Source organism: Colobus angolensis, unplaced genomic scaffold (genome assembly GCF_000951035.1).
Source record: "Colobus angolensis palliatus isolate OR3802 unplaced genomic scaffold, Cang.pa_1.0 Scaffold98, whole genome shotgun sequence".
NCBI lineage: Eukaryota > Metazoa > Chordata > Mammalia > Primates > Cercopithecidae > Colobus > Colobus angolensis.
Genome location: NW_012123820.1, coordinates 781,274 through 806,749, shown reverse-complemented (window position 1 = coordinate 806,749; position 25,476 = coordinate 781,274). Strand labels below are relative to the sequence as shown.

Below are 25,476 nucleotides of genomic sequence, written 5' to 3'. Positions count from 1 at the left end.
CCGGACCATTTATCTTGTTGTGAATGGAGATAGTAATAAACATGAAATTAAATTTCAAGGACCAGTTAAGAAGCAAAAAAAGTTATAGATCATTTTTTTACTTACTGTCCATTTTAAGAACACATTTCCTTAATAGTCCCTGCTATATGCTGGGTTGACATTATACCCTCTAGTACTTTTAATCCTCTAACAACTTTACATGGCAGGTATTTGCCCCATTTCACAGAAAGCTAAGTAACTTTACCACATCCTAGTTATGGTAAACGGCCGAGTTAGTGTAGTCTTGGATCCATCTGACTCCACAGCCCATGTTTCTAAGAGATCACTCTACAGTTAAAAACAAACAAACAAACAAACAAACAAAAAAAAACAACCACTTTTTTTTAAGTGATCCATTTAGATCTGTCTCCCATAAGGAAACCCTTAAGTTTCTGCCTATCCATATTAATATCTAGGAATCAACAGTGAGCATTTTGCAGCTGACAATCTAGAGGTAGGAATCAAGATCTTTGTAAGTATTCAAAAGTAAAAGTTCTAAAATACTTTTTCATGGCACATAGTAAACCCCAATGTATAAAATATTCTATTATAGCAGATAGCTGGTAAAAAAAATCTATAATTTTGCTGATTAGGGAAAAACTCATAAAAAGAGACATGATTGAAACACTTCTACTATCAATAAGATATAATAGCCTTATTAGAAAGATGTATCTTTTGTTCTCTAAAAAGTGAAACTCTAGGTGAGTAATAAAGATAGGTAACTCCCGGCATTTTATCAGGAACTAAACCTTCAAACCTGAAAACTTTATGATTTATTTAAATGTTCACTTCACCAAATGAATTGAAAGATGATCTGTATGCTTCTGTCCTTCCAAATGGCCTGACAAAATGATTGTTATAAAAAGAGGTTTGGTATTTAAGGGGATTGACAATAGCTGCTGACTTCAAACTTTTATTTATTGACTTTTATAATACACCCATTTAATGATTTGGTAACTCTAACAATGCTGAAAACATAGTGGTATTCAAAAACTCTATTGAAGGCATGGACAGAATTTCATGTCCATCCAGGTGCTGCCTTCACGGACAGGAGGGTATATACTACTCTGCACATGGATACACCTCACATTTGATAGGTTTTACTTTTCTCTTATTTGGCAATTCTTCAGTATAACTATTGTGACACAACGTATTAGGACAGTGCTCACCACATAAACAGTAGGTAGCTAAGCCCTCTTTAGAAGCCAGTTCCCCCACATCTGGCTGGCTCTCTCAGAAACCTGTGTACTCTAAGTCCCTATGGCAATGTTTAATATCCTAAAACGGAGCATTTCCGCCATGAGACACTTGGTAATAAACTGCTTTACAGTAAATGTTAAGAACACTAAAATAATTATATAACTCATCTGTTTTATATGAGCAGTAATATAGCCACAGTAGAGGCAGAACAACTGCAAATTAAGCAGGTTATACAAGATAATGCAAAACAAACGCAGTATTCTTGTCTATCAACTTCACAGATCAATTTGAATACAGCAATATCCTACAAATACCTCCCAGAACAAAACACTCAAATGTTGACTTTAGTCAACCTTTCTGGTACACATTAACTGAAGCCAGGTATCACACTGCATCTCTTAAAGCCCAACATGAACCAAAGTGCCTGCCTTAAATCTCACAACCTTCACATGTACTCTATTCATAGGGTCGCTGATGAAGGGTTGGAAAAAAAGAAAGAAGGCAGGTAAGGAGACAGGACAATAATTAAATAGATCTATCAGACTTAGACTGAGCAGAAGTTGCTGGCATTATTTCAAATACACAATCTTTTTTTTTTCTGTTTACCAAAATCTTAAGTATATGCCATTTCCCTGTTTGCACTCTCAACGGATTCACAAAGTAAAAGAATACTGCGTTACAAAATGTGAATTGGCTTGATACAGTAAACAGAAACAGGTATAACCCAAAAGAGTAATTATCTTCTTCAACTTAATTTTCAAAAACATTCCCAGTATTCCTAGATAACAATAAATACACATGGAAGTCAATTTTTACAATGATGTAATTCCTCCATTATATAAATCACTTGAATTTTCAAGTTCTTAGGCCTAATTCCTTCACTTGTAAGAACCTTATTTTCATGAATGGTGACTTTAAAGTGGAAGAAACAGGAATTCAGTAATTTCAAACGTCTCCCTCCTCAAAAGTATCAAAGATATTTTTAGAATCTTAGAAGACTGTAACAAACCAAGTATCTTGTTTATAGACTAAATCATGTAGGATTTATTTTTTAAAACACTTTTACTTCATTCTGTGGTAAAGAAAAACAAAAATCTATGTTACAGATGAAATTGTGTCCCGTTTCAAGTTCATATTTTGAAGCCCCAGTACCCAATGTGATGGGACAGGGCCTATAAAGAGGAAATAAAAGTTAAGCAAGGTCATATGGATGGGGCCCTGATCCCAAAGAACTGGTGTACTTACGAGAAGAGGAAGAGGCACTAGAGCTTACAGCCTACACAGAGGAAAGGCCATGTAAGGACATAGCAAGAAGGTAGCCCCTTCTGGTGATATAAGCCAGGAAGAGAGACCTCACTAGAAACTGACTTTTCCAGCATCTTAGTCACTGACTTCTAGCCTCCAGAGCTTTCAACTTAAAATAAATGTCTGTTGTTTAAACTACCCAGTCTGACACTTTTTTTTAATGTGTTATAGCAACACACGCAAACTAATACAACCTCTAAAGATGAAGAGTTTATATTTTTTGAGGTGGTTTTACTCCACCAATAATCCAGGTGAATAAGCAACTAATAGTTACAAAGATACTCCATTTATAAAGAGAAGAGCCTGGAACAATTTGAAGACTAATTCAGGCCCCAAAAAATCATTTTTATATACATGTGTGATTTTAAAATTAAACAAATAGTCATTCTAGAAAAAGCATAAGGCTTTGAATCATAAAAGATATTACTATGTTGTACTTGACTCTGAAAGTACAAGGGGACAATGTCAATAGAGAAGTTCTTTAAGGCAGTGGTCCCCAAGTTTTTTAAGCATCAGGGACCGGTTTCATGGAAGACAATTTTTCCACGAATGGTAGGGGACGTGTGGGGGATGGTTTGGACATGAAATTGTTCCACCTCAGATCATCAGGCATTAGATTCTCGTAAGGAACATGCAATCTAGATCCCTCTGCAGTTCACAGTAGGGTTCAGACTCCTATGAGAATCTAATGCTGCTGCTGATCTGACAGGAGGCAGAGCTTAGGTGGTGCTCAGCTCCTGCTGTGCAACCCGGTTCCTAACAGGCCATGGACCAGTACCAGTCAGAGGCCCAGGAAGTTGGGGACCCCTGCTTTAAGGAGTCTAAATTAGTTAAACCTTCACACTGGAGAACAGTATCATAAAAATCTTAAAATAGAAATGCTATTTCTTCTGAAACCAAACAGTAGCTGCTCTATATGAGGAAAAAAATTCCAGTAGTACCATTTTCTGTTCTTGTACCTTGCCTCAAGATTATATAAAATTTGATACCTTTTGCAACTTAATGCTGACCTTATTAATATGCAGAGTAAAAGCCATAAAGTATATGAGCTTTTGGTCATCACTCTGTCCTTGGGACTTCTAAATTCTTAGTGACAAGAAGTTAATTATTAGATCATGGGGTAACTCATATTTCTACAGGATTCACCCTTTCTCTCAGCAGTAAGGATAAAGCCACTTCCAACTTCCAGTAGAAGTAAAGAAGAACGCATAAGTTCTTACGCATTCAGGACAATTTTTTTAAAAACCCTTGGCAGGTGTGTGGACATATGTGTTTATAAACAAACACATTTTAGATATGCACTGTTGGATGTCTATCAGAGAGGTATGGTACAGGGTATCAAGATTCTTGAACTTTGATCACATCTTTCTTTTACAAACTACTACTTCTCGAGTGCTTCTATGTGCCAGGGACTCTTTTCAAGCAATTAACCCAATTATCTCATTTAATTCTCACAATCCTACAAGGTAGAGATCATTATCCCTACACTACAATGAGAAAATAACATTTCAGAGAGGTCAAATATAATCACCCAAATGCTTTCAATTAAAAAGTGCCAAAACTAGGATATCTCTGAATCCAAAACCCATGTTTTGCTGTACTGTCTTGCCTTCTGTGTGTGTGTGTGTGTATATATATATATATATATCTATATCTAGATATATCTATATATATATCTAGATATATCTAGATATATGTATTTTAAGAGACAGATGTTGATATGGTTTGGCTCTATGTCCCAACCCAAATCTCACCTTGAATTGTACTAATCCCCATGTCATGGGATGGACCCGGTGGGAGGTAACTGAATCATGGGGGTGGGTTTTCTTCCATGCCATTCTTGTTATAGTGAATAAGTCTCAAGAGATCAGATGGTTTTATAAAGGGGAGTCCCCCTGCACATGCTCTCCTGCCTGCTGCCATGTAAGACGTGCCTCTGCTCCTCCTTTGCCTTCTGCCATGATTGTGAGGCCTCCCAATCATGTGAAACGGTGAGTCCATTAAACCTGTTTCCTTTATAAATTACCCAGTCTTGGGTATGTCTTTGTTAGCAGCATGAGAACAGACTAATACAGATGTCTAAGCATGTTTCTTACTCCCAATCTTAAGGAACTATAAACTATCACAAAGCATTGTTTATATACTACTAGATGTTTAAATCAATCATCTTAATCCACACAAGTTTGATAATAATGTTTTTTAATATCTGTGAGATGAATAAAACCACCATTGGCTAAGGAGTTCTATGTGTTAACAATTTTCTAGAAGATTTAAGAGATAATAATAATGCAAAAGTCACTGTATAGTAAATGTGACCTCAGGTAGAGTATCTTAGAAAACTCCCAGATGCAATTGTTAAGTTCCCTATGGTGTCTGCATTCTTCATCACTACAATGATTCTTGAAATTGAACTTAAGTAGACAAAGGCATTTGGCTACTGTTATATCCAGTATGATTAATATATTACTACTGGAAAAAGCAAAGTACCCATTTCCTCATTCTCATCCTATATCAAATTAGATAATATCTGTCAAAGTTCTGTAACCTATTATATATAGGTAAAAGAATTATTTTAAGTATCATATTTCCTTTCTCTAATTCTGTATGCAAATTATAGAGGGTCCAGTTTGCAGTAAGTTTTATTCATTTTAAAATTACCTATAAAAGAATAATGTAAGTCTATTATACACATTAGAAACTTTTCGTAAGTTTTAGGAAAAGTTGTAAGGTTCAAAACATCAAGAAACTCTTGGATTGTATCCCTAAAACTTGTCACTGACAGCATTCCACATAACAACAAAAAGATTCATGGTCAAATAATTTGACATGTTAAACAGATTAATTTACTGAAGAACTTCCTGGAATCTTTAATACATTATGTGCGCTCTGTCTCTTAAAAAGCAGTAGATGGTATTTTGCAGATATAATGTCTCTTAAAAAGCAGCAGATGGTATTTTGCAGATATAATAGTTAAAATATGTACTGTTACTCCCTATCAGTCTTTCCCCATCCCCTCTTACAAGGCCACTCTCTCACATGATGCAGGTTTCACCCTGTGACATGCTCCAGCCAATTAAACATGAGAGTTAATGACATGTGCCACTTCCAAGCACCCTTGTTAAGAGTCATAGTTCCATCACTTTTCTCTTTCCTGTTTCCTCTGCAAGAGGTGTACGTGCCAGAAAGACTGCTCCTTCAGTTTTGGTTCAGGAATGAACAGGACACAGAGCAGAGTGGCAGGAGACTAATCAGGGACATGAACATAAATGAGAAATAAATGTTTATTGCCATAAACCCACTAAGATTTGGAGGCTCTTCTGATATTGAAATGTAATTGACTAAGTTGACTGATCTGTTTCCCAGATTTATTGAACCCTGGCATCCTTTTGCCAAGTAACATCTTCTAGGATTTGTTTCCTCAATTACTCCTGGTTTTGTATGGCATCTGTTCTATTTCTCAGTTAATACTGTATTTAAGACAAACATATAGGTCAGCTAGAAAGTATGCAGTGTTAGCCATCTGCAATTAAGCTTCCATTTTAAATTTTATCATTAGTGTGAATTTCTGTCAATTTCTGCTTATAGTCAATGAAACATTCTATTGCAATAATCTGATTAACATTCAGAAATTGTTGGCTCAGATGGCTACTTAAGTGAAATTTGCCATAGTAATCTTGGTTCATTACTTAGTTTTTCTGAATAGGTCAGATAAAGGGTCCGGGCTTTGCTTTCTGTATATGTATTCATATTTAGCAAATTCAGAATACTGCTACCAATTCCATTTTCTTTAAACCTCACCATACTCAACTCTCTTTTAGATTAGCAAATGAGAACATACTTGAAATTTCAGTATCAATTTTTGAAAATTCCATAGTCTATACTGCTGACTCAATAAAACCACAATTAACTGTATTCTGGCTGGCATTCTTAAATTCAGAATTTGTATTAATATTTGTATCAAATGTGCCTTGAAGGATAGCACAGTGAAGAAGAAAAACAGTAATTAAATTCCAATCTTCTCACTGGCATTAAAGTTTTCTTGTTGTTCAAATGCCCTATTATAAATATACATTCAAGTAAATCATATACATTTTACTATGTGTACAATCCTAGATAATGACTTTTAGGAGACTGGTTCAGAGGCCTTATATTTATGCTGACATCACAGAAGCAACATTCAGTGATATAGTTACCAAAAGGGAAAGGTAGACACATAATCTAGACAGATGTAATAAGCTACAAAATATGCTTTAAAACAGAAAAGGTTTTGGATTAATCTTAACTAAAAAGTTAAAGAATAAGTTCCTTTCCTGAAAACTATAACTAAACAATATTTACCATATTTGCTCATTTTAATTTACAGCAGTTTCCTCAGTCTTATATATCATTAGTTCACCATAAAGTATTCAGATACCAGTAAAGCAATCCCACATCTGATTCCCAGATTGGGGAAACTCTATGCATTTAAGTAATTATTATTAAAACTAATTTTAAAATATTATTGCCATACATTAAAGTTAAAAACTTTTTCCCCTAAAACAAAAGCTTTGAAAATAACTAACATACAAAAGGACAGTTACAGTATCTGCAAGTTTCATAATTTTATATAATTTGGCACATGTATATATTTTAAAATCTCAACTTTTTCCTTCATTATATGGTTTTCATATTTAAAGTGGTTTCAAGATGCAGCTACACCTACCTCTATTATTTTTAACAGGTAAGAAAAACTCCATAATGCTTCGATACTGATTCATTTTTCAATTAAAGCCAACAGGAGTACAAAAAGCAGCTTTTGGGGGATAGATCAATTTAATACCTATTTAGGTATATAACCTCTAAGTATCTAGGACTTTAGAAAACTCACTTTCACCAATAATGCAGTACTGTGGAGAAACGAACCAGAGATTTTGAAACGGCTATTTTTAAAATTTTCATGATTTTAAAAGAAAATTTAACTTACTTGATAATGGAGATTAATAAAAGTCACACTTTAAAAAATAATAAAATTGACAACAAAAAAAATATCCAATTATCACACTTCCTTAATCAAGATGGATTATGGGGAAAAGTTGAGACCAGCTCTGACAGCACATAGTTCTTGACTGCCTCACTGCCTCCAGGTAAGTAAGTAAGATGGACCTTCACAACAGCTCTTACCAATCAAGTCAAGACTTTCCATTGTGATTTCAGTGGAACATCAGAACTTCCAGCTTCTGTGATGCAGTGGGATTCTGTGAAGGATCCATAAAAAAGTAGTTAAAATGGTGAGCCAAGAAGGTCTTTCAAATAAAGCTGACATTCATTCTCTTTAGCAAAATAATCTCCAAATAAAATGAATTACCAGCCAAACAATCAACATGAGGCAAATCTCCCTACGTCAATGCTAGTTAGAGAAAGTGGCCTAAAGTGTTTACTGTCAATTTTAACAAAAAGACCGTCATTAAAATTATTCAATGGAAATTCTGAGATTAAGGTTACACATACTAAGAACTAATCATGGGCAATAACTTCTTGGCCTTTTGGCTATAATTAAGTGTAGAATTACAGGCAAATCCCCTGGAAAAACATAGGGTTAAATAGACACCCTGACTAAATCCAAGTTATTTTAAATGACTGGCCCCACTCAACTAGATAAACTGTGATTCAGATATTAATATTTATGATTTACCTTTTAAATAATTTAAAGTTAATAGGGCAAGATAGTAAAAACAAACAAACAAGAAAGCAGCCTGGGGTGAGGTCCAAATAGAAAATAATTTTTATTTTTTAAGGATAAAGGATGAAGTAAATATAAGATCAAAATCAGTGAAATGGTGTACATGTAAACTAAATGGAATTTTATTTTAATAACACTGCAAATCCATATCCCTAAACTGTATCATTTCTAAGAATTCAAAAGTTATCATTTATGTTTCTTTGTAAGACAGATTTAGGTTGCTTCAGTGGTGAAACTAAATCCACACTCAACTAAAAGAAACAACTCCCTGCTCTAGGCAGATTATGACAATATATTTCTTCTCAATCTGTAAGCTACATACTGTGGAAATTGAATATCATAAGTTCTCTGACAGCCAAACAGAAACCCTCCAAATTTTATCTGGCTATTACAAATGGCCACATGAGTAGCCTCAGAAAAGCAGTTGCAGCATAGTCTGGTCTGCATTTAAATCACTAGTATTTCAGAGAACGTTCTGATTTGATGGAAATGAGTGGTGATGTGACATATCAGAAAGGCAGGTGGCCTAGCAGGGGGAAATGCCCTAAGTATGAGCACAGCCCTACAGAACGGTGACTTGAGTGTGCCCTGAGACCAATGCCTGGGCAGATTTTCATCTGAGCCACCTGGTACCTGTCTGTGTTCTCTGGGTCCCACTTTGGCTTACTTTCAACCTCCAATCACCCCCACAGGGCCTTGGCTTCCTGAGTCCCGGTGATTAGCTCCACTGCCTCATTAGGAACTTGTCTTTCCCTTTTCAAGGCCTCTACTTCCCACCCATGACACTGCACAGCCCCCCTCCCAGTCCTAGCCAGCACTGATCTGGCACAGCCCAGGATTCCCTCTGAGAAACTTCATAACGGCAGGTGGGACAGCCATGTATTATATATTATTTGTCCCTTACAAACAGGGCATCTGACTTGGCATCTGAAAAACCTATCTTACAGATGTGGCCTAAACCACCACTGAAACATGCTGAAGCAACTGGCTCTTTGGCACAGCTCTCACACTCCCCCTTGAGGTGCTGTTTTAAAAAGCTTTTTATTCTAAAAAAGGTGAGGTGCCACCTGTTACAATGAGGCGGATTCCCAATTAGTGTTAATGTCCAGCATAACATTCAAAGGCACGTCATTGCAAAATCCCCTAGTATGCCAAATCTGTGTTTTGCACCCTGATGTCACTACTACCTAGTCAGTGCAGAAGGGACTCTGAGGTAACCATGCTGCCCACTTACAGAGAAGAATATTTAATCCCCATGAATGACTGCTTTTCTGATATTTTCATCAATTCTCTGGGTAATAGATTAAGCTTTAACTAACTCATTTTCATACATACCCCTAATTCAATCAAGCTCAATAAAAGTCATTCTGGACTGCAATTATTTGCTAAGGAACAATTACATTCAAATGAAAAAAAATTGCTGGGCATGATACCATGCGTGGTACAGACGCCTCTCCATTTATGCAGTAAAAACAACAACAAAAATAGCCAAACTGCTGGAAAAGGAAATAAGGATTGTTTTTCTTCATCCTTCAGAAGACAGAATACTCATGCTTTTATACCTTAAAAAGGGGGGAAGCAGAGGATGAAAAAGCAAATTTTAAAATTATTGCTTTCAACTACATTTATGCTGAAGACGCTGTATTTCTAATCTAAGAGCCAGCATGACTTCTGAGACCCAAAGCAAGTACAGGTCACAAACTAGGAGTTCTAATACCCACTCTTCCACAAAACTGTCCCCTGACTTCCCCCATTTCCTCAGTAGGTACTGTATTCCAATTTCCACTTTATAATGCAAGTTTTCTTAAAAGATTTTTCCTACTATAAAACTACTTCTCTACCTTTATGTGAATACAATTCTTATTTTCTGATCAACTCACTATTTTATATACTACATGTTGATAAAATGAACTTAATCACCAAGCTTTTACTTCCATGTAATATAATGTAGTTGTGCTTGTAGTCAAAAAATTCTTGATTTAATTAAAGCCTTCCCTGTCCTGGGCGTGCATAACCCTTTCCCACTCCATATATTCTGTTATTCCCAACAGTGGCCTCAGACACGTTATGCAATTTATAGTACTGAAAATGATGTTGTTATATCAACTGCTATGCAATTTTGGCCAATGAATTCCATGCCTCAGGTCACTGTTGTCCACTACAGGCTAAAGGCCTAGAAATGATAAACTGACAGTCTGATCTCTAGTTAAATCATTTGCTGAAATAAAATATCTTCATATAAAGATAACTGCAGGAACATATATACACTCACATACACACACATATAAAATAAAATGACAACATAAACTATGAATAAAGACAAAACTTTTGTTAAAATCACCCATCTGTCTTTTACAGTTGAAGCTTAAACCACAGCTGTTTCACAGGCATTTCTGGCCAGGCACCAGTCTTTAACTGAAATTACAATGTCAGCTATACTGAGAATGGAAATCTCTCAAAAAAAAAAAATGGAAATCTGAATTATCTCTTTGTCACCTTCCCACCCCTACCTTGGCGTTTCCTCATTACTCCCAGAGCCTTTCAGTTGAAAAACATTAAATATAAACATGTCTTAAGAGTTCCCTAGATAATTTGGCAGTAAACCAAAGTAACTACTAAGTAATTACAGATTTGTCCATTTGTTTGGATTCTCCAAAAACAGTATCAGAAAACACTAGGTAGCAGGGACAGAAAACTACAGCATTCATTGTTTCAGATGGGGCCTTTATAATAGCAGACGAAAGATTTGCAAATCCTCTCCCCTCCAGTACTCAATATTGAACCAAGTATAAACTTATTTTTAAAAATGACCAGCAAGGTGTGGTGGCTCACACCTATAATCCCAGCACTTTGGAAGGCCCAGGCAGGTAGATCACTTGAGCTCAGGAGTTCAAAATCAGCCCGGGCATCATGGTGAAATCCCATTTCTACTAAAAATACAGAAATTAGCTGGGCATGATGGTGTGGGCCTATAGTTCCAGCTACTCAGAAGGCTGAGGCAGGAGAATTGCTTAAACCTGGGAGGTGGATGTAGCAGTGAGCTGAGATACTGCCATTGCACTCCAACCTGGGCCACAGAGTGAGATTCAGTCCCAAAAAAACAAACAAAAAAAAAAGAAAAATTACCTACCACCTACCTATATGCCAACAGAATAGCAAGGCAAATGATGTAGCCTTTTACTATTTGGAAAATTACTAACCTACTATGCATTAACACTGCAAAAACTATTATAATAGAGCTGGCGCACTGGCTCATGCCTGTTAATTCCAGCACTTTGGGAGGTCGAGGCAGGTGGATCACCTGAGGTCAGGAGTTTAAGACCAGCCTGGCCAACATGGTGAAACCTTGTCTCTACTAAAAATACAAAAATTAGTTGGGCATGGTGTTGGGTGCCTATAATCCCAGCTACTTTGGAGGCTGAGGCAGGAGAATCACTTGAACCCGGGAGACGGAGGTTGTAGTAAGCCAAGATTGCACTACTGCACACCAGCCTGGGCAACAGAGCAAGACTCCATCTTACAAAACAACAACAACAACAACAACAACCACCACCAGCTATTATAAAAGAGTTACTGCTTTTTTAAAGCTGATGAGATATAGTTGGGTGATCACGTACACAAACAAAGTTAAATATTAATAGCATAATATGTAATAAATGTCAAAATGGTAAGCAAAGAAATGTTTTAAAGTTAGAATATTCCAGGGGATCTCTACACAGGAGATGAATAAAACTGGAGCCTGTAGAACCAACGGCAATTGGGAATACAGACAGACAGGATGGAGGAGAGTGTTAAAGGCCTAGGATGAGCAAAGTTTCAATACTAAAGCAAGCATGACTTGCTGGAAGGGATAGGAGGCATATGCAGCAGATCTGCTTGAAGTACAGGGTTCACATGAGAAAGTAGGACATGAAATGTGGGCAAATGAGAAAGCAATGTGATTTGCTCTTTTTTCTCTCCATAGTTTCCTAAATAGCAGACTAATGTTAGCAGCATGGTGGTATACTAAGCATACTGGCCTTAGGTTTACTATCCTGCAATTGTGGGCCAATTCCTAAGCCTCTCTGAGCCTCTATTCCTCATCAGCAAAACATCCCTACATATCCCTACATAGGGATAACAATCCCTACATCTTTCATGGTTGCCTTCAGAATTATCAGAAGATATTATAAATTCACAGCATTTGGTATACAATAGGTGCTCAATAAATGTCAGTAATCTTATTAGAGATAAAACTAAGGGGTAGAAAAGCATTTAATAAAGTTACATTGTGAACACACTTAAGTTTGCCTTGACTATTCTCAGCATTTGGATGCTGAATGAGTTGCTACTTCTCAAGTGTTATTTCACCATAGATTTTATTTTAATTTAGATGGCTTTCATATATATTTAATTCTGACAGTCTCACTTTTAACCCTACCAATTTCAATGTACATTAGCGGATTTAATAATACAAATATCTTATTATAATGAGCACTTGCCTTAAGATTTTTGCTGCAAGGACCACGGTGGAACCATGAATGTCTGCAATTTCCGTAAGTGGAGATGTAAAATGAGTAGGCATTAGTCCAGTCAGATGCCTCTTTTAAACATAATTGTATCAACGAGACCTTCTCAGGTATGGGATATCACACATTTAAGGTAAAAAGAGTTTCGCTTCCAGGAAACATAAAAACATGTTTGCCAGCAGTTACATCAGGAATAATGACAGGGAAGCTCCAGGATCTTTGGGAAGATTCATAAGCTCTATCAAGCCACTGAGAACTAAGCTGGAAAATAAACAGTGAAGATAATCCCAGCCCCATAGGATACCCCTCAGAGATTGGGTTAGCCGAAGAAAACCCTGACTCACACTCTTCAGGCACCAGTGGGCACCTTCAGGAAGGGGTTCTGCAAATGAAACCCACTGCAGAAACCTTAAGACCACCTTGTCTGTTGAGGCAAGAAAGTGTTCCCTTGGCTGCTTTCACGTCAGCAATAATTTGGCAATAATTTGCAATATATAAAAAAAACACATTCTTTTTTTTTTTTAAATCACATTCTTAATAAAAAAAATTTAGTCCAAAGTCATTTGATAAAAAGGGAAGTCATTAATTATCAGTTTACATAATTTTAAATGGAAAATACTCAGTTCTAAGAAGCAAAGGACACTGATCTCTTATTTTCCCTTATTAATATATTAAATAATGTCATTTAACAGCATATTTTGATCAAAAATTATAATACATTCCTTTGCTTTTTTGAGACAGGGTCTCGCTCTGTTGCCCAGGCTGGAGTGCAGTGGTGCAACCTCGGCCCACTGTAACCTCTGCCTGCTGGGCTCAGGTGATCCTCTCACCTCAGCCTCCTGAGTAACTGGGACTGTAGGCACGCGCCACCACACCTAGTTAATTTGTCTGTGTGTGTGTGTGTGTGTGTGTGTGTGTATTTTTATTTTTTATTTGTTTCATAGAAGAGCGGTTTCTCCACATTACCCACGCTGGCATCTTGAACTCCTGAGCTCAAACAGTCCTCTCACCTCAGCCTCCCAAAATGTGGAATTACAGGTGTTAGCCACTGTGTCTGGCCATATGCTACTTTTTAAAAAACAAAAAACTGTACTGTCCAGAAAAAGTACCTGTTTCAAGTGTGTCTAATGTATTTGCAGCAAATCGCTGAAAGATTTGTTCCAGATATATTAATTTAATATTATATTATCAGGATATTCCTGATAATGAAGACACAAAGGAGTCTGCTCAAAAGTGACTAATGGCAACTGTCAATATGCTCCTTTAAAGTAACTTATTACAAAGCAGTTATCCTTGAGACAAAGAATATCACATGGCAATTAGTTGTTTTAAATCAGAAAACTAGGCTGGGTTCCATGGCTCACGCCTATAATTCTAGCACTTTGGGAGGCCAAGGCAGGAGGATTACATGAACTCAGGAGTTCAAAACCAGCCTGGGCAACACACTGAGAAGACCCTGCCTGTACAAAATATGTTAAAAATTGCTGGGCATAGTGATGTACGCCTATAGTCCCAGCTACTTGGGAGGCTGAGGTGGGAGGGCTGCTTGAGATCCGGAGTTCGAGACCAGCCTAGGCAACACAGTGAGACCTGCCTGTACAAATTTCTTTCTTTTAATTAGTCAGGCTGGGTAGTTTGCGTCTGTAGTTAGTACCAGTTACTTGGAAAGCCGAGGTGGGAGGATGGCTTAAGCCTGGTAGTTCAAGGCTGCAGGGAGCCATGATTGCACCACTGCCTTCCACTTGGGTAACAGAGTAAGATCCTGTCTCAAGGCCTTGAGAAAGAAAGAAAAGGAAGGAAAGGAAGGAAAGAAAGGAAAGGAAAGAAGAAAGTAAAGGGAAGGAGGAAAGAAGGGAGGGAAGGAAGGAATCCAAGAAATTTTCCTTAGAGTCCATCAGGGAAGTCCAATCACATTTCCACAGTTGAAGCCAAGTAGGACCCAGAAAGTTTAAGTGACTACACAAAAGACCATCAGCTGGTTTATGACAGAGCTGTGACAACATCCCAGGTCTTCACATTGCTTTTCTCATGACTTCACACTGCTGCCCTTGTAGGAGTTGATGTTTTTCCCTATCACACATTCTGTGAAATCACAGGATGACAGAATGTTGGAGGCAGATAAGAGTTTGAAGTCACTCAGTTCAACCCATCAACCACACAGCCAAGACAGAGGCAGAGGTAGGCCAGAAGCCAAGGCTACTGCCATGGTCAGTACACTTGCCCTGTATCACACTGCCCTTCTGGAAGATGATCAATCCATTTGATCTGCAGTTTGTCATCCACAGACTAGCAGGAGGCTCCAGAACAGATTACAGCGCATCCCTACTCTTCCTGTCTTCCTCTACAGAAGCGTTCAGCTGGAAAAGTATCATAAAACCAGGGCCTAAGTTTTTACTGTCAATGTTCAGTCAGAATCAGAAAATGTTTCTTGGCTCTAAAACACTTTCTCCTTTCTAGTCTGAAGGCAAAGAAAGATGCCTTCTACAGCCTGTTAGCTGTAGAAGTGAGCATGTAAAATATTTCCCTGTGTTCCTAAATATTCCTATAAATACCTTAGAATAAAAAGTTAATGTCAGGGTAGACGGTATAGAGGAATTCTCTGTAGTTTCCACACAATTTTGTTGTGAACCTAAAACTTCTGAAAAAAAAAGTTTATTATTTTTTAAAAAGTTAATGTCAGTTTATTACATTCTAACTACATTCAAATTATATACTGACTAAAGAATAAACAGCAAGCCAATGCCAGTTGAGAATATATGAAGAGTAACTCTCCTTTAAATGCTCACCGCATTAGAAACGCCTAGTACAAATTAAAATTATGTTCTCCATTAAAACTAAGCACATTCTCTACAGTAACAACCTCTGTATAATATAAATGCTCTACCAATAATTAATCCTCAATAAATGCCCTCTGCATTAGATCTACTGCTCCCATAGCAGTCAATATTTAAAGAAATACAAAACATTTAGTTTAGATTAAGCCAATTCAAAATAGCAAAGGAAATATTCTTCAACTATTTCCATTGACAGACATAGGGTTATTATCCTTTGTCACTAATTCCAGTGTAGTGACCCACAGAAATTAGTACTATACAACTCCAGGGGCCACCAATTATAAGTACTACAAGGCAAATGGCAAAAGGCTTATCTCGAAGCAGCCTAAGAGATACCTGTAATAGCCATGGTTTTTAATACTGCTAATAAGTATTTTGAAATTTTAACTTCTTATATAATTAACAAAATCAGATTTTGTCACGTTTCAAGTTAAAAAGGAGTCTCATATAGAAACTTTATTTAAATAGCAGAATAATCAGCTACATAAGTGTATTTTCCATATTGGCTTTTCTTAAGCAGCAAATTATAGACATGTATGCTTTTGCCTGCTCATCATACAGTCCCCCCCACCCCCATTCCCTGGTAAAGGCACTTAGATTTTTAGAAAAATACTCCATGTACCTTGAATGTATATATATTTTGGGAAAACAGTCCATGGCTCCTTGAGTGGAACTGACCTAATTCTACCCGAGTTTCAGGTATAGAACTATCACCCAGGCTTGGTCACTCAGCTTATTCCATGTTCGTGAACACTACAGCTGGGCGATGAATGGGTACGAAACCTGAATCATGGCAAAGTATGCAAAATGCATAATACAAAGTTTATGCTACATTATTCCCAGTGCCCAAAGGGAAAGGAGACAGAGAGTAGAGCAATTAGCAGTTTTGTTGAAATAAAAGTACTGGCTGGGCGTGGTGGCTCACGCCTGTAATCCCAGCACTTTGGGAGGCCGAGGCAGGAGGATCACGAGGTCAGGAGTCCGAGACCATCCTGGCCAAAATGGTGAAACACCGTCTCTACTAAAAATACAAAAATGAGCCGGGCATAGTGGCGGGTGCCTGTTAATCCCAGCTACTCTGGAGGCTGAGGCAGGAGAATCGCTTGAACCCAGGAGGTGGACTTTGGAGTAAGCCAACATGGTGCCACTGCACTCCAGCCTGGGGAACAGGGTGAGAATCCATCTCAAAAAAAAAAAAAAAAAAAAAAGGTGAAAATACTGAACCACATATATACTTCCTGAAAAGAAAGGAAAGAGAATACTGATTTATTTTACTTTATTTCAAATCCTAACCTCAATGACTTTATTCAAAATTTTTGGCACATGATGATATTCTATAAGTCAAGATGTTTAGATTTTACATTTTCCCTACACATACCAGTTTCTCCTTCAATTGTATTTCCTATAAAGATAAGTTTCAGGTTTCAACACAAATACTAAAAACTGGGAAATGTTAATTTGACTTTTAAAACTAATTCTACAGTATTTTCAATATCTTGAAATTTGTTTATGTATGGCAGTATACTTAAGTGGACAGTGACACATAATTCATTTTCCATTCAAGGTTATGGCCTGATATTTTTTCTTAGATTTAGCAGAAAAACTAAAACAAAACAGAAACATGGACTCATTTGGAATACGGTGTTTCACTTCAGTGAGAGTTATTATACACACCTCCAGAAAAACATAACCAATTTCTGAGGAGTTAAAGCAAAATATATCAATACCCAAACTATTCTGAATACAATTTTCAAATAAAGTCTTCATAGCTTGAAAAGGCATAGTGTTTGAGTTACTTTTATAGATGGTAATAGTCATAAGGAACCCAAGAGATGGGTATCGCATAATATATATGATAATTATTTTCTTCATTGGATCCCTCATATCAACTTACTTGATCCAGGTCTCTTTCATAAAAGTTGAATTTAATGTATGTGATATGGTCACATATAAACATCACATAACCAAAAACATAAACTTCAAACTACTGAGCTCTACCATTACTCAGATTCCAGACAAAGAGAATGCTTGCTATAACTTAAAAGTAACAACAAAGTATTTGTTTATTCTCTAGAGGTAAGGTGGATAGAAAGAAAGGCATCATTAAATGTAAATTTGGACCTAAGATTTATTTCCAAACGTTAGCTATATCAAGGCTTTTACAGGTTTCCGGAAATGCCAAAGCCTGCTTTGATAACAAGGGTAAAAGCAAACTTCAATTATTCTAGTGTCAGGGTGAACAGTAACAGGAATAGTAACACACTTTGGATTCCAATTCTGAATCATAGTTTATAGCCTTCAATGAATCTCATCAGCATCAAGTTTCATATAATAAATTTTGGGGGATCTTCAAGAGATTGTCTACGATATAGACTTGAATAGGCTTGAAATTTAAGGTTATTTGTTTACAGTAAAATCTACAACACAGTTCAACCCTGTTGCTAGAAAATACTTAATTTTAATTAACTAATTAGGTCCTGCTTTATCTCCATACTCCAGTCCTCCCTCCAAAGCTATTTTAATATGCTTACTGAATATTTTGTATGGTACTAATTCTACATAGAGCTGAGAATGGTACATCAGATAACAGAGGTAGAGAGGACAGATGCTGTTAAGAGGGAAACTCTAGGTTTCTCTTTTGAAGTTCTAGCATGAGAACTCAAATAATGCATACTAACAGACATCTGTCTAAGCTAAAAATCCAACGGTGGAGTACTAAGACGAGGTAGCATGTAAGCATACCCACAGACACAAGTAAGCATTGTCATCTTTATCTGTTTATATTACTGAAAGGTATCGCCTATAGTCTGAACTTAGTAGCATCAAGTAGAATGAATAGAAGTCCAAAAGTAGAGAACAGAGAGGGGATGCCTACCTTAACTGAAAAGCACGTAAAGTGACAAACTGTAATATGAGTCAACACTGTGAAGTCGCTGGCTAGCAAGAAGGGATGAAAGCCCACTCTATCTGGTGCTATCTGTCTATATCCCGTTAAGAACATAAAGACTACTGAGAGATTATGGAGAGGGGCTAAGAAATCCTGTTGGGGGCACAATGGTTGAAGGAACTGAAAATGTTACTCTGGAAAAGAAGTGCTCTTTTCACATCCTTTTATGGTCTTAAGGAAGAGACATCAGACATAATTTTGTATGGTGGTTTCATAGTGTAAAACTGAAATCAATAAGCAGATGTTTCTAGCAGGCAGTTTTGGGGGTTCCGTATGAGGAAATTCTTTCTAACCATCAGATCTGTCTAAAAATGAAAGTTTCTCTTGGATGTTCGTGCAGGGCACTGAGGCCTTAGAGTCTAAGATTCTAACATTTCAAGATTCTCTAGCTTTCAAAAAACAAAACAGATGAGAGCTGGAAACCATGATGCCTGAAATCAATCAAGTCTGCAGTCGTGATGCCCAGAGACAACAGCTCTATCCCTTTGATCTACACCAAATATGCTAGTGCAGTAATACATTTTTAAAAGTTCAGGTTATACGCATTGTAAATCATGATTAATATCAGTATTAATATCAAACTCTTTAAGGAACTAAGAATTGATCATATGCCAGTTTCTAATTTAAAGATAGTATAGAACTTTTCATAAAATCAAAAGATTTAATAATAATGTAATTCATTTATTATATATTTAGCTTATGCTCATTTTATTGCACTACATTGAAACTGTTAACATGAAATTCAAAATAAATAGCATTACTATCTATTTTCATAGGACTGTTTTCTGAAATTCAAAGTACTTAGAAACATTCAAATCTATTAAAAATTATTATAGTAACTTACAAAGTTTTTCCCCTATGTTATATATTAAGAAAACAGAGCTAAAAATAGCTACAGTTATACTCATTAACTGTACAAATAGGAAAAAAATATCCACAGTACAAATTATCAGATGGGTAAATCATTCAACTACAAGGCTTCTCTATGCACATCAGTTTTGTTTTACTTTTGGTTGTCATTGTTTTTTAATCAGTATTTTATGAACATCCCAAAAGAACAGGCTACTAATTGTAAAAGAGCAAAAGGATTTGTTGGAATCATTTAACAAGGGATTTTATCGTCCAATTTGTATCTTACAGACTTAGATTCACATTTTTATTGCATTATCTTATAAAATTTGCTTTTCAGCATATTTTTAGCTGACCTTGCAGGGTAGAGAATGCACCCCAGAATTGAAGATCATGAGGTTAATATCTTTGTAGAATTAACATGCCTTATAATTGACTTCCTAAGGGATTTTACCATTTTTCCCCTGCAGGGGACGTTCCCTTTCAGTTAAAATTCCACTGTACAGATAACTACTTTGATAACAGGTGACCTCTTTTATTAATCACTTATTTTCGTTGTGTGAACCCTTCTCTGAAGGTTATTCCAAACATCTGACATAAATAAAATTCCCACAACCCTAAATTTAAAAATCATATTTCCTTTATAAAAATTAACTTCAAATAGATTACAAGTAGACACACCCAGACACTTTCAAAAACTGAAAGTACTAATAAACATGTAAAAGTATTTCTAAGGCCAGGCGTGGTAGGTAGCTCACACCTGTAATCCCAGCACTTTGGGAGGCCAAGGCGGGCAGATTACCTGAGGTCAAGAGTTTGAGACCAGCCTAGCCAACATGGTGAAACCTCGTCTCTACTAAAAATACAACAACAACAACAACAACAACAACAAATTAGCTGGGCGTGGTGATGCACGCTTGTAGTCCCAGCTACTCGGTGAGGCTGAGGCAGGAGAATCACTTGAACCCAGGAGGTGGAGGTTGCAGTGAGCCAAGGTCGTGCCACTGCACTCAAGCCTGGGTGGCAGAGGGAGTCCATCTCAAAAAATAATAATAATAAAATTAAAAGCATTTCTAAGATTGCACCAGAAGTTCCCACTAGGATCTGAAATTGAAACCTGTGGGCCAGCTCTTGATTGCCAGTGCTAAAGAAAGGCAACTGAATTAAGAATTCTGAAAACCATTTTCAAATCACTTTGAAATACCTTCTTCTCCCATAAATACATTTTCTTAAAATGATATATGCAAAAATAATTTAAGTTTTCAAATACAACAAATTTAATGTAACTACTATTTATGTTTCTTATGGTTAAGAGTAAAATCAATTTTACATTTCTTAGATGACACAAGGCAGAAAAATATCAACTGCAGAGAAGTTAAAGAGTATTCCGTAGCTAAGGAAAATCGACCTGGAATTGAAATGTCATCAGGTTGCCATAAATAATCCACAAATAGCAAAAAGAATGCATGCACTGGTAATATATTTCTAGGTAAGAGATCCCCACACAAATGACGATGACTTTAAAAACAAAATAGAACCCTGAAAGCTGTCTGAAGTTAGATTTTTATTTTTAGGTTTTTGTTTTTTTTTTTTAAAAACTAATTCTAAGCAGGAGAATGGTTTTTAACCCAAATATGCCAGAATAAAACTTACACTACGTATCAAACACAAAAATGTTACGTTAAAGTCCTCTAGATGACCTACACTGGGAGACTTACTTGACACTTTGAATTTTATTCTAACACTTCACTTTCTTCCACTACACATATCTCCTATGGTGATTTTCTTCTTCCTTGTTTTAATCTAAACATCTTCACTATTTTTTATCCAAGTGCCTGCCTGGGCACTTTATGAGGTATGCTTGATTAGGCTATAGTCAGATGTGCCTAGGATGAGCCTAAAAATGAGCCCAAAAGCTTACAGGGCTGGGCAGAGTGACAAGGTGGTAATTCCCTATTGTGATGGAAAAGACGGCCAGAGCGGTGGCTCACGCCTGTAATCCCAGCACTTTGGGAGGCTGAGGCGGGCAGATCACGAGGTCAGGAGATTGAGACCATCCTAGTTAACACGGTGAAATCCCGTCTGTACTAAAAATACAAAAAATTAGCCGGGCGTGGTGGCAGGAGCCTGTAGTCCCAGCTACTCGGGAGGCTGAGGCAGGAGAATGGCATGAACCTGGGAGGTGGAGCTTGCAGTGAGCCAAGGTCGCGCCACTGCACTCCAGCCTCGGCGACAGAGCAAGACTCCATCTAAAAAAAAAAAAAGACGAGTGTCCAGGTGATTAGGATGAGCAGCAAGCTAAACAGTTCGTTCTAGTCAGGCAGAGATCCAGTTTGGGATCTCTTTGACATGGGGTGTTATAATGAATGAATCAGAAAAAGTTTGAGCAGACAGGAAGATTTGTGAGTCATCTAAACACACACCATTAAACCTATGGTGAAGAGATGTCACCCAGGGACCTCCCCAAAGGAGAATAGGGAAATCAGCGGCCCACGGGCTGAAATCTCAGGGAACCTTCACAGCCTGGCTTTTGACAGTTCCTTTTTCATTGTGAGAAGAGTTAGGAAAGAAATATAAACAGATTATCACTCTTGCCCATAACTGACACTGTTGAGTATTTCTAGGAGTTGGTCTAAACCCGTTCTCTGGGCAAGCTAATCCTCAAGTACCCGCTCCCAACAGCACATGCCTGTCTACTACATACATTATTCTTCCACAACTTTTCCTTATAATTCCACACATTTCAAAAGATCTCTATACTCAAACAAAGCATGTTTTACTCGCTGAATTACATTCCCTTGGCCAGACCACATCCTATTTTCCCATTAGAATTGGTTTAAAGATGAAAGATAAGCTCATTGCTTTGGCAGGCAACAGAAATGGCAAACTCATTGGGTCGGGGGGCAAATTCTATCTGAAAACTGAATGCCATTTTCCCCACTTCCACCCCAGAAATGTAAGTAGTTCAGTCCAAAATAGTTTAGGCAATGATAGCAACCAAAATAATACCAGAGTTCCCCACCTGCACCATGCAAAGGAGTGGGGAGGAGGAGGGAGAACATATTCAAATATAAAGAGTCCTTGTATTTACTCTGAGACATTTAACTACTCAGAATTTGTACGGACCTCAGAAAGTTTCTACAATGCCTCTTCTTTCTGAATCTATCATTCTCAAGCTGGACTACAAAACACAATCACAGGAGACACTTTAAAATATGCAGATACCCACACACTCCCTCCCCTAAACCAATTAAATCAGAATAATCCTGAACATTGGTCTCATGCATCCAGAGCCCTAAAAGCTCCCCAAGTGATTCTAAGGCACAGTCAGGCTTGAGATCCACTATGGATATAGAAGGGGTGAAGTTATAACAATTAAGTGTTAAAAACTGACAGTATTTGTGACGGATGAGCTCAGAGGACTGAAGTGGAGGGTTTAAAATGGTCACAGGTAATACTGAATCAGACCAGTTAGGCTTATTCTCTTTTATGGCAAGACTGTACCTCTACAGACAGGCATCTCACCAGTTTATGTCACACATTTGAATGGATCTGTGTATTTAAAAAAAAAAAAATGGTGTTGGAGGAAAGTCTCAATATACGCAATGTGAAACTATCCTTACATTCACAAAGCAGTAAGGAAGAGATGTGGTTTGTTCATCGTGCCCCTTCCTATGTTCACCACCACATTTGATAAACATGTTTTGCAACTCAGCTGACTAATAATAAGAATGCATTCTGTGGCTACAAGAGAAGGGCAAAATTTCTCTTTGTGATCACTAGGCTCCAACCAGAAGTATGCCGTGATTATTATTAAATAGATGGAACACGTTTGGCATGAAATGATGTGTTTGTAGAAAGAAAGAAAAAAAAAATTCCCATGGCCAAAAGTTAATGACATTGGTTATCATCTTTAACACACCAATGAGCAGGGGAGATGAGGGGCACTATATCCTCTATGAGGCTGCCCAATTATTTCACAGTAGCTTCAAACATCATTCCACAATGGTGCTCAACAGCATGTGCATAATGGGTACTAATTTAGGGATAGCTTTCTCTCATAATTCATCGGTATATTTTCCCTATATTAATAGTTGGCCCTTCTATGTAGAAATAAGTGGGGATTTATGAATCCATGGACCCTGGATAGGTTTCAAGTGATACCATAAGGAAGTTGTTTGTTTTTTATATTATTTTGTTTTGATTCCTCCTCATTAGCAATTACTTTGCATCTTACCTTCCTTTTGTGAAGAGGAGGTTCTAAGGGACAAAGCTACTGAACAACCTCAGAATTTAGCTACTCAAATCACCCAAAATGCACATCCTCAGCTCTGCAAGCTGAGTACAGAGAGACCCAAATCTTATCGGGTGGGGAAAAAAGAGCTTAACTACCTTAGAAATTGCAGGCTTCCCAGAGCTCAGCTCAAACATTTAAAAAGCAAACACTTCACAATTACAAAGAAATCAAAACACTTCTTTCAAGTGGAAAAAGATCAAGGAAATAAAAAAATTCTGTTTGTGATAAACATGGTATAGTTTACTATCTAGAATTGTTCTAGACAAAAAGATGCTTCTCTTGGGTACTAATACATGCAGTTTCTAATCTCTCACCCCTATAAGTTCCCATTTCATTTTAATAAAGAAAAACGAGCTGTGAAGGCCAATTTTCAGAGCAAGACAGTGTAAACTGCACATCTTGATCAAAAAAATACTAATTTTAAGTATTAAAAAACCCTAAAAATCAGTGATAACCAAGTATTCGATGACACATCTATTTTATGTTTGGTTCCATTTCACAATGTGACCTAATGTTCTGTGAATTTTAATAGTATGTCACTGAGATAACTGGAGAGTTCGTTAAATTAAATGGAAATAATAATCTCAATGAATCCTAAAAAAAGGTTTCCTCACGTAAAAATAGTACATATAAAAAAGATATGAGAAAAAATTATTTAATCTATTTCAACTTCTTTCTTTACTGAGAGGTTTCAAATGACTAGTTTTATATTTTGACATCTGAGTTGAGAGATATTTTATTTTAAAAATTGGGTAATATGTTTTTTTTTTTCATTTCAATAAAAAAAGAAGCAAACTCCTGTTAAATACACTTTACTTGCACACGCACACAATTTTCGTTTATAAACAGCTGCTTTTTAATTCAATATCTTTACTTATTAGCAATTTTACTACAAAATATGGAATCCTTTATATCTTTCTATACTTTAAAATTGTATAGAATTTCTATCTTTAAATTGGTACAGTAAGCATTCATATCTTTGGTATAATTTTTTAAAATATGGAGCCCTCCAGTGGCCAAATATAAATACCATGATAAATCAAGATATTCCACTGATTGCCATGGGTACCACCTCCTTATGAACTCGTTTTAATCCTGTGTTTAAAGAAGATAATTGCTTCAGTTAATTTCATTCATAAATAACCAGATGTAATCAGACTCTAGATTTTATAAAATGATGGACATTTTCCAGTGTTATAGTTCCCTTATTATTCATTGCGATACAAAGAAAAAAACTCATTGAAAACATAATCGGTATCAAAATAAGCATTCTAAGAAAAAAGGAAGCAACTTTTTCAGATACTGAAGAAAAATTCATTCAGAGAAAAACATTAAATAAGAAAGTTCACGCTTTTGGTGGGCACAGTGGCTCACACCTGTAATCCCAGCACTTTGGAAGGCTAAGGCGGGTGGATCACCAGGTTAGGAGACCGAGAGCATCCTGGTTAATATGGTGAAACCCCGTCTCTACTAAAAATACAAAAAATTAGCCAGGTGTGGTGGCGGGCGCCTGTAGTCCCAGCTACTCAGGAGGCTGAGTCAGAATGGCATGAACCTGGGAGGCGGAGCTTGCAGTGAGCCGAGATCACGCCACTGCACTCCAGCCTGGGCGACAGAGCAAGACTCCGTCTCAAAAAAAAAAGACACTTCATGCTTTCTTTCTTACAACATATAAAAATAACTATTTTGGCCGGGCGCGGTGGCTCAAGCCTGTAATCCCAGCACTTTGGGAGGCCGAGACGGGCGGATCACGAGGTCAGGAGATCGAGACCATCCTG

The 25,476-nt window shown here is 36.9% G+C and overlaps 1 protein-coding gene across 3 annotated transcripts in view; it reads right to left on the bottom strand.

The window, feature by feature from the left end:
• BBX (bobby sox homolog (Drosophila)) overlaps positions 1-25,476 on the bottom strand; it is a 273,989-nt gene that overhangs the window by 146,859 nt on the left and 101,654 nt on the right. For all 3 annotated transcript variants that reach the window (XM_011932734.1, XM_011932735.1, XM_011932736.1), the window contains exon 3: positions 7,705-7,778. The gene's annotated coding sequence lies outside the window, so the exon portion shown is untranslated. The remainder of the gene's footprint in view (positions 1-7,704; positions 7,779-25,476) is intronic.